The sequence below is a fragment of the Manis pentadactyla genome, chromosome 1 (genome assembly GCF_030020395.1).
Source record: "Manis pentadactyla isolate mManPen7 chromosome 1, mManPen7.hap1, whole genome shotgun sequence".
Classification (NCBI taxonomy): domain Eukaryota; kingdom Metazoa; phylum Chordata; class Mammalia; order Pholidota; family Manidae; genus Manis; species Manis pentadactyla.
The window spans coordinates 233277865-233291295 of record NC_080019.1 but is presented as its reverse complement, the minus strand read 5'-3'; positions in this window follow the sequence as shown (position 1 = coordinate 233291295).

The window sequence follows — 13431 nt, the reverse complement described above, 5'->3', positions numbered from 1 at the left end:
CTGCCAGTCTGGCCTTGTGGCTTTAGTGACAGGCAGCCAAAGCCCAGGGACCTCGGAAGTGGACGCCCCCTGGGACTGGGAGGGCAAGGCGGCCGAGGCCGGTCTCCGTCTGTCAGAAACCTGCCAGCTGCTTCCTGGATTCTAGACTGAGTCCAGAAACAAGCCAGTTACACTCACTTTGCCTCAATCATGTTAAAAATAACGCACCTCACAGAAAGCTTGCATTGAACTAAAAATGGATCCTGTTAGCTTAACTGTTCTTGAATGCCCTGTTTGGAGACAAGGTATGTTAAAAAAAAAAGAAAGACCGGCTTTGAACCCTGGTCCGAGCTTGTCAGTGGCTGGGTGTCAGATGCCCCTGCCTGGTTTGGCCCTGTACCCATGCTTGCCTGGCGTGTGCCAGGAGGGGAGTCCTGGTGGCTGAAGCGCGCAGGTGTGGAGTCGGATCTGGGTCTCCACGGGCCTGCCTCGCCCCTAGCTGTTCCTCCTTAGGGGCCTCCGTGTCCTCACCTGTAGCTTTTGTATGACAGTGCCTGCTTTACAGGGGTGTGAGAGGCCGATGCGCGGAAGGCTCTTCCTGCACACGTGGTAAGTACTCAGGACACCTAAGACCACTGTTCTTATTAAGTCTGTGAGCATTTTATGCATCTCTGGGCTTGTGTGCCTCATAGCAATGCTGTAGGTATAAGGCACCGCTGGGCCCAGGCTAGTGGCATCCAGGAATCCTGTCGAAAGGGGCCACAGTTTTCCTGGGATGGGAGTGGAGCAGAGAACTGTGGGGTGCCATTTAGGAGGGGCTCCAGCCCCGCGGCAGGGTCCCTCCCTCACGAGGGCTCTGGGCCATCAGCCAGCTTGTGGGTGGGGCTGATATGAATGGCAAGTGGGTCTCATGTGGTTGTAAATTATGAAAAATAAAATTTGAATGTCAAATGCCTCAGTTCTTGGCACAAAGTAAAAACAAATGATCTGAAAGGCGGTCATTACCGCTGTCACGGAGAGTTGGAAGTCACTGCAGCGGCAGCCAGGGTGACAGATGCTTGGAACACAGCCCTTCTCTGCCCCCTCCTGTTTGGTCTGGGGGCCCACCCTGGCATGTCTCCCACCCTCTCGACCTTCCCCAGCATGTTCCAGAGGCAGGGAAGCAGAGCCCCCTGCGGGCCCCCGCACACACGTGTTCCCTGCTGGCGGCACCCTGGGATGTCTCTACCGGGCGACTGGGGCCAGATCCGGTGCTCAGGGCTTTTCTAGCCCACATGCAGTCCTGACTAGCCAATGAAGGCCGGCTCGTTACTTCCCGCTGTGAGTGTTTGGTAAGCACAGACTGCGTGCTGAGGATGCTGCCGTGGGTGGGAAACTGGGGCAAACAGGGAGCAGGCTGCACAGACTCAGGCAGCAGGCAATCTGTAAGCAATCATGGTGGGGGATAGGGCTGGGGTGCCCGCTGGTCTGTGGGCACCCAGAGGAGGCGCTGGCTGTTCCTGGGAGGGTGGCAGGGACCGGGGAAGGCCTGGAAGAGGAGATGTCTGTCTAGTCCTGAGACCCCAAGAATGGCAAGTGCCCATGTCAGACCCGCAGCGTACCGGAGGTCTGCTGACACAAGTATGGCTGAGATGCTGAGCGCTGTCAGCGGAGACGGGGCTGTAGACTGGCTGCCTTCCCCTGGGAAGGCGTTCTGGCCCTCTGGGTGTGCTGAAGACCCAGAGCTCTCACTGCAGGAGCAGCCTCGGTCATGACCCTGAGAGCCCCGTGCAAGGATGCTGTTTGTAGAGTACAGGATTGGAAACACCTGCATGTTTCTGGCAGGAGACTAGGCCGGGAACTGGGGGAGATTCCTCCCGTTCATCCACCTTGCCCGCGGTAGAGGGCTCTCCGCCACGACACCGATAAGACCGCAAGCCTGGGCTGAGGGGAGAAGCACAGGCCGAGGGCTAAGTGGGGGTGAGGAGTTGGCATGGGGCTGCCGGGGGCCCAGGCTGCTCGCTTCTGTGCGCGGTGGCAGCCCCGTGGCATGCACCAGCCAGGCCTCTGGCTGCCCCTGGGGCTGAGGGGGTGGCCTGGGGCCAGAGGGTACCTGAGGGGCCTGACTTCCATCCCCACTGTTTTGACACTTTAAAAAAATCCCAAAGCGCTTAAGGAAAACCCTTAGAGGTCGCAGGGCTTGGTGGGGTGCCTGTGGATGCTTTTTTACTCTGATTTTTAAAAATTTAACTATAGTTGATAAATAATATTATATTGGTTGCAAGTATACAGCACAATGATTCAACAGTTACCCACATTATTAAATCCTCACCCCACTAGTGTGGTTACTGTTAACATAGAGATGTTACAGAACCATTAACTATATTCTCTATGCTGCACTCTCATCCCCATGACTGATTTATGTTTTGATTTAGATTTTTGTTCCTCTTTACCTCCCCCCTCACTCTCCCCATGCCCTCCCGCGTGGTAACCACCAGGCCCTTCTCAGCGTCTGAGTCTCCTGCTGTTGGTCTATTCTGTTCTGTTTCTGTATTCCGCAGAGAAGTGAAATCACAGGGTATTTGTCTTCCCCGCCTGGCTGATTTCCTTGAGCATCATTGTGGATGCTTACTGTCATCTTTCTGCTTATCTTTATGTTTGGAATGTTTCATGGTTTTAGAGAACAGGTAGGCAGTGTCTCTTGACCTGATGCCCGGTAATCCTTCGTGATGAGTTGTCACACATGCATTTGTTCTAGGTGCTCTTCTTTATGGAGATGACATTGCAGGTTTTGGAAGTTAGAAAGGGCGGGTAGGCGAGAGGCTGGGGTCCTGGAAGCAGCCCCCAGCAGAGGGCCCTGCAGGGGCCGAGGCCTGGGGGCTGGGTGGTACCCCGGGTGTGCAGGGCCTGTGGTCCCCAAGGATCTGCGGCCCCTGGAGTCCCCTGTTGGTCGGGGCAGCCTGGCTGGGAGAAGGTGGAGAGGCTCTGATAGCTGCTCCTGTGAGCTCTGCACGCTTTGGGAAGCCTGGGGGAGACACACGGCGCGGGCAAGGGTGAGGGGCAAGTTGCATTGTTCTGGGGGAAGCAAAAACCAAGCCTCGAGAGGACAAGGTTGTATCTTAAACTATCAGGGGTTCACTCTGCACAGGGCGCTGGCCTCCCACGTGTGGCCCATCACGTGAGGGGACGTGCTAAGTGAATTGTCTGGTAAGTAATCTAACTCAGAAAACTCTTAGGCATAAAGAGAAATACAGAGAATGATTCTGCCCCAGACTAAGAAAACATGTGCAAACATTGCTGCCCCTTGTACCTCCCTCCCAGCACCCCTCAAACTTCCTCTGTGTTCCAGGGGGAACCAGCACCTGCTTTGGTCTGCACAACGTTCTCCGCACCTGGGCCACAGGCGTCCCTGGACACAGCCTGGAGAACAGTTTTGCGTGTTTCTAAGCTTCACATACACAGTGTCTGTGCCCCAAGGACCCCCCATTTCCCCCGGCATGCTTTTGAAAGTGACCTTTGCCGAGCCCTGCAAGCTCAAAGGCCTTTCTTTTCTTTTAGAGAGTGCTTGGAGATGTAATCCCCACACCGTACAGTCCACCCATTTAAGGTGTACAATTCAGTGGTTTTCAGTATGTTCATACTGCTGTGTGACCGTCGTCACTATTATAGAACTGTTTCATCACCCAAAAAAGAAAGCCCTTTAGCCCCCACCCCCCAGCTCTCCCACCCACCGCAGTCCTAGGCAAATGCTGATGTACTTTCTGACTGTATAGATTTGCCTATTTGGGACATTTCATTTAAATAGAATCATACACTATGTAGTCTTTTGTGACTAGTCAAGGCATTCCTTTTCATGGTTATATGATATTCCTTCACATGAATTCACCACTATTTATTGGTCCAACTAAATGTGGAATCCTGTTTTCATTCAACATGGAGTAAAAAAGGCTGCGTTTACTGTCCTGCATGAAAAAATGAAAAAAAACAAGATCTCAATGAAACAACAGTTCTCAAGATGCTGGACATCATGTGGCAAAAGGCAGAGTTCCCTGAGATAGAGACAAAGGAGGGGAGCCCATGACCCCTGGCTCTGTGGCCTGGAGGCTGGGCCCAGGGAGGGCCCAGTGGGTGCCCAGGGGCTCCAAGTTGGGAAGATGAAGGTGGGCGTTCAGGAAGCCAAGGTGGCTGGAATTCGCAGTGCAGCATGCTGGGGGTCTGCAGAGGGCCCTCCCTGGGTGCCTGCGGGTGCATGAGGGCATGCGTGTAGGGAACGGCCCACGCTGGGGAAAGAACTGTCCGAGCAGGGCAGAGGGGACATCCTCGGCTTCACACGGGGTGAGGAACACTGCCTGTGCCCCACAGTCACTCTGGAAAAGCCCAGTTTTCAGGGGCAGCACCAGAAAGCGCCACATCCTAGGACAAGGCCCGAGAGTATCTGTGGGAAAACAAAAAGTATCCAGTGCCCAACATGGTAAAAGTCACAATGTCTAGTATCCAGTAAAAAAAATTACCAGATAGGAAAAGAGCAGAAGAAATATCTCAATTAAATCTGACCCAGAACCAACACAAATACTAGAATTAGCAGACAAAGACATGAAAACAGTTATTATAACTACTGTAGCTGTTCAAAAAGTTAAGTTAGAGGATGGCTAGGTGGAGCAGAGGTTTTTGGGGCGGTGATGGTCTTCTGCACGGTACTGTGATGGTGGATGTGTGGTGCTTGCATTTGCCAAACCCACAGAATGTTCAACGCCAGGCGTGAGCCCTGATGTAAGCTGTGGGCTCTGGGTGATAGGATGTGTCAGTGTGGGTTCATCCACTGTAACAAATGTCCCTCTTTGGTGGTGAGGATGTTGATCATGGGGGAAGCTGTGTGTGTGTGGGGGCAGCAGGTGTATGGAAAGTTTGTGCCTTTCACCCAATTTGCTGTGACCTCCCACAACTTTTCTAAAAAATAAAACGTATTAAAAAAGAAAGTTAAGCAGAGACATGGAAGATATAAAAGAGACCCAAATCACACTTCTAGAGATGAAAACTCTGATGTCTGAGATAGAAAAGATGTTGGCTGGAGTTAACAGCAGATTAGACACTGCAGACAACAGGATGAGTAAATTTGGAGGCGCGACAAGTCTCCAAAATGAACCCAGGGGGAGATGATGGCACAGAAAAAAGTATTGGAAGAAATAATGGCAGAAAATTTTCCAAATTTGATGAAAACAATAAACCCACAGATCCAAGAAGCTCAAAGAACTTCAAGGCACAGTAGATACAAGGAAAACTCCCCAATGCACATCATAATTAGATCGCTACAAACAAACAAAAACAGCAATCATGAGAAAATCTTAAAAGCCACCAAAGAGAAGTCATGTTGTGGACAGAAGAATAAAAAATAAGGATACCACAAGTTTCTCTTTGGAAACAATGCAAGTGAAGAGATGGTGGGGGCAGATCTTTAAAATAAAATACTAAAAGACACACACACACACACACACACACACACACACACGCACACTCTCTCTCTCTCAACCCAGAACTTCCTGGCTCACGAGGGTGTCATAGTTTTTCAGACAGCTGAAGCTGAAATATTTTATCCCCAGCAGTTACAGAAAATGTTCAAGGAAGTCCTTCAGGCAGAAGGAAAATTATTCCAGATGGAGATACGGATCTACCCAAGGGAGCAAGGAACACGGGAGGCAGTTACCCCGCGGTGGCCGGGACAGTCGGGAAGCTTTGGTGAAATGCACTGAATGCCCAGGACCGCCGTAACAAAGTGTCCTGCGGTTTACATACTCCTGACCGCTCACTTCTCCATTACCCACTTTGCTGGGCAGCCATTCATGCACCGTCCTCCCTGTACAAAGCACCGGGCCTGGCTGTGGGGAGAAAATAAAGGGGAACCAGAAAATCACCTAACTTTTAGGGATTTCACAATCTAAGCAAATCGTGGGAAGAGCAGGTAATAAATAAAATGGCTGTACGGAAAGAAGAAATACAGAGGAAGGAGGGAGGGAGAGATTTTCCCCAGCCAGAGATCTTAGGCATCCCATCTCACAGGAAATCCTCCGGGGTGGAGAATTTAGAAATATTTAGTTAAGAAAGCCTGCATCTCACTTGGCGTTTGCTGGCAACTTCTGAGTAAAATATGAACATTTCTTCTTTTGCTTTGTCCCCCCTACCTTCTGTTACTCTGCTGGGTTTGAAACAGGAGGGAGAATTGGAGGAGAGAGGGCAGGGGGGACAGGAGCACAGATAACGAAGGGTGACGCGGCGGAGTCGGGAAGATGGTTCTCACCACCAAGATATTTCAAGTCTCCCCAGAAGCGGCTGGTAGGAGGGTGAGGGGCCTCGGAAATGAGGACTCGGTCGAATTTGTGTGCAGATTCTGATATCTGGGCATGTGAACAGAAAGACGATATTTTGGCTTGGAAGGTTTAGGACCCCGGGGAAAGTCTGATTAATTTTGTATTTCAAGCACGCTATGAGTTTATTTCTTTGTTTTCCCCTGGTTTAGTAAACCCTTTTTGGAGAATTCAGCCTGTGCTGTCTTGGCTAAGGAGCCACAGGAAGGTGCTGCCTCGGGCCGGGGGCTTGGCCCCTGTGAGCCCCTCCCTTCTGCTCATTAGCCGCGTCTGGGAGTCGCTGGTCCAGGACCCGGGTCAGGGCTGGTGCGCCTGGGCTTCCTCCCCACCCGGGACCTGGCAGCCCAAAGCGTTCCATGGAGTATTGGCTGGAGAAGCAAGAAAAGACGTTGCCCAAAGTCTCTTCAGGCACGGCTGGGCCCAGGTTAATGGAGTTAGCTCGGTGCCCTCCTCCTGGAAGGCCCCTCGGTCGAAGCCCCTCTACCCCTGAAGGCCAGCTCCGTGCGTCCCCTCCCAGCAGTCTCCTGTCCCCTCCTGCCACCGCCAACCTCTTTCTTTCTCATCTTTGGCCCCGTTTTTTTCCTCTTGCCAAACTGGCTGGTGTCTTCCTCAGCCCCGAGTCTTCAGGCAGCTGCCCAGGGCGGGGAGGGGACAGAGGCCCAGGAGGAAGTCGGGGAGGCCACGGGGAACAAGAGAGGCCAGTGGGGCCTGGTGGGGAGCTGAGGCAGGGGAGGCCAATGCGGCCTCCCCAGAGGCTGGGCTTCCTCCAGGGGGAGTGGCGGGTGAGGGGACGGGTGTGCAGGAGGGTGCCTGTCAGGGAGGGGACGGGCAGGCTGCTCCTGCTCTGGGCCTCTGCCTCCCAGTGACGCAAGCTGGACCTCTGAGGATGAAGGGAGACAGGCTAGTTGCTGAGCTGTGTCCCTGAGATCAGCTGAAAGGAAATTCCTGGCGGGGTCTAGACTCCAGACCCAGGGATGCAGCGCATGCCGAGGCCTCGGCTTGTCTCCAGATCACCCCCAGGGGGGTAAAGCTCTCATCCCGTCTGAACTGGGTGGTGCTCTGGCCCATTTGAGCGGCGGGGAGTACCGATGAGACTCCTGAATATACGGGGCGGCCTGTGCAAAGGATGTTCTGCCTAAAATTCTGGCCAGCTGCCCTCTCTCCCCATGGAAATCTGTGGAAAGCACACTTACTGAGTGTTGCTATCTGAAGTCACGGATGGGAATGTACAGAACAGGCATGTACGTGCGTACCGGTCAACTCACCCTCGGTAGGTTGGTGAAGACGGGGCAGAAACAGGAAATTTTGAGCAATGGTGTTTGCCAGTGGTGGAAACACGGTGGTGTTCTTTGGGTGAGGGGAGACCCAGATGAGGGGTGGGCGCTGGCTTCCTCCAAGCCCAGGCCCAGATGCGCCGACCACCACATTTGTTCCTTTTTTAAGAACCATCTATCTTCCCCTTTAAATTCCCAGATAATTTCCTTATTCTTTTGAACTTTAAGTTTGGCATCTGGATCGGTGTGCCCCGGGGAGTGGGGGAAAGTGTGAATTCACTTGGCACATTTGGGGGCTGTTTTGCACTGGGTGTGTCCTCCTAAAGTCACAGGCTGTGGCCGAACTGTGTCCCTCCTGCGGGTCTGCAGCTGGGGCTGGTGCCTCTGAGCAGGTAACTAAGGTTAAATGAGGTTATAGGGTGCAGCCCTGACCCAGGGGGTGGGTCCTTGTGAGACACACCAGAGGCCGGCTTTCTCCCTGTGCACTCGAGGGAAGGCCACACGAGGACTCGGGGAAGGCAGCACCTAAGCCAAGGAGGACGGCTGTCCCAGAAACCTTGACCTCCCAGGCCCAGAACTGTGAGCAGCAGTGTCTGCTGTTGAAGCTGCCCAGGCCACAGTGTTCAGTCAGCACAGCCTTAGCTGATTACGAGTTTCAGCGGCTTTGGGGCCCTTCCCCGCTGCTGACACCGTCCCTCCCAGTCCCAGAAGGTACTGAGCGCTGGGCGCAGGCCGTCCCCCAGCTCAGGCCCTGGCTGCCGGGCCAGCCCCCAGACAGTCCCGGAAGTTCCCAGCCCTCTCCTGCTATGCCAGCTGGGCCAGAGGCCGCTCTTCCCGGCTGTGTCTGACCTGGGTGAGTGGTCGTCCTCCCAGCGCACATGCACACCCTGTTTGCCAGCCTGGCTGCCCGGTGCCCCGCAGGGCCTCCACCCAGGACCGACTGAGGGAGACTCGGCCTCCTGCCCTTAGGGCCGTGTCTGAAGTGGACAGTGAGGGCGGGAGACCTGGCTTCCGGGTCTCCTGAGCAGCCACTTGGGGCAGGGGAAGCACCCTCTTTTCCCCACTTTTTGCATTTACAAATTTTCTGATTCATACTTCATTTTTTTCTAATTTTTTTCCCCTTCACCTATTTCCTCACCCCCGTCCACCCACTCCTCTCCCATACGGCAACCATCAGCCTGTTCTGTGTTGATAAGTCTGTTTGTTTTTTTTGTTCATTTGTTTTGTTTTTAGACTCCACATATAAGTGAGATCGTATGTCATCTGTCTTATTTCACTTGGCACGATACCCTCCAGGTCTCTCCACGCTGTCACAAATGGCAGGATCTCATTTTTTATGGCCGAGTAATATTCCATTGTATATGTATGTACGGTATCTTCTCTCTCCATTTATCAACAGACATTATCAACAGGCTTCCACATCTTGGCTGTTGTAAATAATGCTGTGATAAATGCAGGAGGGCATATATCTTTTTGGATTAGTGGTTTTGTTTTCTTCTGGTAAACTCCCAGAAGTGGATTTGCTGGGTCGTATATTACTATTTTTAGTTTTTGAGGAACCTCCATATTGCTTTCCACAGTGGCTGCACCGATTTCCATTCCCACCAGCAGCGCACAGCGGCTCCGTTTCCTCCACATCCTCGCCAGCACCTGCCGTGTCTTGTCTCATTGATACCAGCCGCTCTGACCGGGGTGAGGGGATTCATACCTCAAACCCACACATTCATGACACCCACATCCCCGAGGGTCAGAGTTTCTGGAATCTAGGCCAGGGCGCCTGCCCAGGGTCCCTCAGTCCCCCTAGTCCCTCTCCGTACTCCCTGAGGGGGACAGAGAAGGCCCGGCGGCCCCAGGCAGGCTGTCATCTTGGCAGGGTGTGGGTGCTGGGACCTGCCTCTGAAATGCTTCACTGTTAGAGTAATACCCTCCCAGTCCTGTCTGCCAGAGGCTGGGAGGCAGGGCAGGCAGGCTGAGCTGGGGGCTTCCTTCAGGGCAGGAGCCAGACGCCCCCTAGGCGTCAGGGGAAGGGCTCTCTAGTTGGGGCCAGGGCAGAGACGGCTGGATCTCAGTGCCCTGGAGCCCAGCGGTCTTCCCTGGAGGGGAACGCGGGCTTGGCCCCCAGCCGCAGCGAGACGCCTTGCATTCCGCAGCCCCGTCTCCCCATCCTCGGCACAGAAGGAGAGGCCCTCGGGTCCTGTGGAATAGACGGCTGGTGAGGCTGGGTGAGGTCTGCGGTCATCCGGCACAGTGAGCACAGGTCCATTTCCTGTTTCGGCGATGCTCTACAGTTACATAAGGTGCCGCTACTGGGGGAGGCGGGCGGTGCAGCATGAGGCTGCTTGTCCTTTTTTGGGGCAACTTTCTTGTGTGTCTGCAATAATGTCAAAAGAGGAAGTTTTTAAAAGTAACAGACCCACAAAATGGGAGAAAACACTTGCAAGTCATAAATCTAATAAAGGGCTTGTATGTAGAGTATATAAGGAGCCCTTACAATTTGTCTTAGTTTGGCTGTAATAAATCACCATAGACTAGGTGGCTTAAACAGCAATCATCGATTTCTCATAGTTCTGGGAAGTCTCCGTCGAGGTGCTGACAAGATTGGGTGTCCAGTGAGAGTCCTCTCCCTGGTTTGCAGATGGCTTTCTGGTTATGACCTCGATGGCCCTTCCTTGATGTGTGTGCGGAGGAGGGAGAGATCTCTGTCCTTCCTTTTCTACGAGGGCACTGATCCCACCACGGAGGTCTCACCCTCATGACCTCATCTAACGCTGATGACATCCCCAGAGCCCCACCTCCTAATGCCACTGTGCTTGGGGTGAGACTTTCAACATATAGACTTTGAGGGGACACATTCAGTCCATACAATTCAGTAATGACAGTAATCATAATTAAAAACCAGGCAAAGGATCTAAATAAACGTTTCTCCAAAGAAGGTGCACAAATGGCAATAAGCACATAGAAGGATGTTCAACACCATCATCCGTCATGGAAATGTAAATCAGAACCACAAGATACCACTTCACACCCAGCGGAGGACAGATAATTACAAGTGTTGATGAGGATGAAGAGAAATTGGAACCCTCATGTGCTGGTGGGAACATAAAATGTTGCAGCCACCAAGCAGCCTGGCAGTTCCTCAAAATGTTAAAGTTTGCAGCAATTCCACCCCTACATGTGTATGCAAGAGAAATGAAATCACATGCCCGCCCCCACCCGCCGCCGCTACAAATGTTCACAGCAGCATTATTTGTAGTGGCCACAAGGAGGAGACAACTCAGGTGCCCATCGGTGATGAATGGAGAAATAATGGTATATCCATTCAGTTACAATTGAATATTATTTGGTAACAAAAAGAAATGCAGTTCTGATCCAACATGGATGAACCTTGAAAACATGCTAAGTCAAAGAAGCCAGAACAACGGCCACGTACTGTATGATCCTGTTTACATGAAATCTCCGGATGAGGCAAATGGAGAGACACAGGAAATAGATGATGGCTGCCAGGCAATGAGGGCAGGTGAAGTGGGGCTCACTGCTCAGGTACGGGGTTTTGTCTGATGATGATGGAAGTGCTCTGGGACTGTGAGGGTTGCCCGACTCTGGATATACCAAAACCGCTAGCGCGTACTTACACAGGTGCATTGCACAACATGTGGATGATGTCTCGGTAGAGCTGTTCGGAAAGCAACAGCTGTTGAAACGCAGCGTGTGCTCCCTGCTATGTATCTTACCACACCGAGCCCAGCGCTGGGTGCCACTTGCCCCGCCAGGCACCTGGGCCCACGACTTGTCAGGAACTGTGGCCGTCATCTGAGCCCTCACCTCCCTGGCACTGTGCTCGCGATATTACTGTGTCCCTTACTTCATAATCATAGCAGCCTATGTGGCACTGTCACCCCCATTTAACAGATGAGGACACTGAGGCTCAGGGAGATGACTCTCCCAGTGGCACAGAGTGGAGAGTGGGGCGGTGGTCTGCGGGGCTTGTGAGCGCCTGCAGCCCTCCCCGCCTGCTCTCTTGTCCGGCCTGGCTGGCTGCAGCCTCCCTTGAGCAGCCTGGGGACTGAGAAGTGACTGGGGCACCCCTGGTCATGTAGCCACATCACATGTGCGGCTGTATGGGGGTGTGAAGACAGGCAGTCTCTGGCCTCTGCCAGCTGGGCTGGGACAGCCTTTCATTGGTACCAGGAGTTTGTCCTGAGGCTGCCATGGGGCCCAGCTGACCTGCAGCCTTGGCCTCCAGGCCACGCTGACTTCCTGCTCAGCCGCCTAAGCCACGAGGCCTGGCCTCTCCGTGGGTCAGGCCAAGGAGAGCCTCAGGCAGTCTGTCCTGGCTTCTTATCCTCCCTGGTCAGGGACTGAGGGGGAAGTGACAGTTCCTCGGACTCCCATGAGGGCCCAGCTGACTAGGCTTCTAGCACATTCTTTACCAAGCACATTCTGTCTTTTCATCAAAAAAAGGAGGCGGAGCTTTAGCTGTTCACCATGGCTCCTGGATCCCTAATGTCCCGGTTTCCCATGTCTTTCCATGTCCCAGGACCGGGTCTGGGTGATGAGGTTGGGGACCTTGGGAATACTGCTCCGCCTCCCATATCCTTCCCAAGCTCCCTGTGCCTGCCCACCCAGGCCCGTCTCCTGCATGACAAGCTGTGGGGGCCTCTGAGAGGCTGGGCAGGCTATGCTGAGGACAGCCGCCTGTCCTGGCCCTCGCTTGGATTAGCCAGGGCTGCCCAGGTCTTTAGGGCCGTGGCCTGAGTATAGACAGGCCCAGCAGGCCTCCCTGGCCTCCCTGCTGTCCTAGCCCTGTGTCCACAGCTCAGGTGACCTTGTCCCATTTGCTTCTGCAAAATTCTGTGTGGGCTGTAAGCTCTGGGGACCAGGGGCGAGTTGGCAGAGATCCAGGTTGCTCCCTCCAGGTGTTGCAGTTCCAGGGGTGACCACCAGCTGGCTCCCCATCCCTGGGCGCTGCCCGCAGACCTCTGGATTTCTTCACTTTCACCCTTTACTGTTGTTATTTTGCATTTTACAAGGGGCACCCCGATTGTGCCAGGACCCAGAGCTCTGGCTGAGAACTGTGTGCCCCCATTTGTCCCATGCAGGAAGGCCTGCCTGCTCCCTCCCTAGATGGGCTTTCTGCAGTGCCTGGGGCCAACCCTCCCCCGGGGTTGCCCTGAAGCCCCTCTAGCTGGTGCCAGCAGGCTGCAAAGCCCAGCCCAGCCCAGGCTCCTCCCCAGGCCTGCTCTTCCCAGCTTCCTCGAGAACTGCTGCTGTCAGACGCAGGCTCACAGCCTGGGTACCAGCAAGCCTGGCATGGCCACTGTATGACGGTGGTCAGCTGACTGTGGGTGTGACAGGCTTGTGCTGTCCGGATTGTTGGGAGAACCCACGATATGTCTACAGTGCATAGACATTTCAATTCCAGGGCGGAGGGCTTTCCTGGGGTCCCCCGTGTCCAGGAGCACCCAGCCCTCTGTTCCTGGCATTCTTTGGTCCCAGGCCAGTACAAGGTTCTGTGCATTTGGCCACAAGCAAGGCCTGCCTCAGCCGAGCCCAGGTGGCAGGGGGAGATCTAAGCTGTGGTCGGGGGAGTGCGGGAACCTGGGAGGGCCTGGAACTTGGGCCTGCATGGCAATCTCAGTGTGACATCAGAAGCCGTCACATGCAGGGTCCAGGCCCAGGAACCTGCGGCTTACCAAGGTGAGGGAAGGCAGTTCTGCACGCTTGGGGTTGAGAACTTCTCACCTCTGGTGCCGGGTTGGAGCTGGACCTTCACTTCTGCCATCCTGAGGGTCACCTTCCACCCCAGAATGGGGCTGTTTCCCTCCACCCTTCTGGGATGG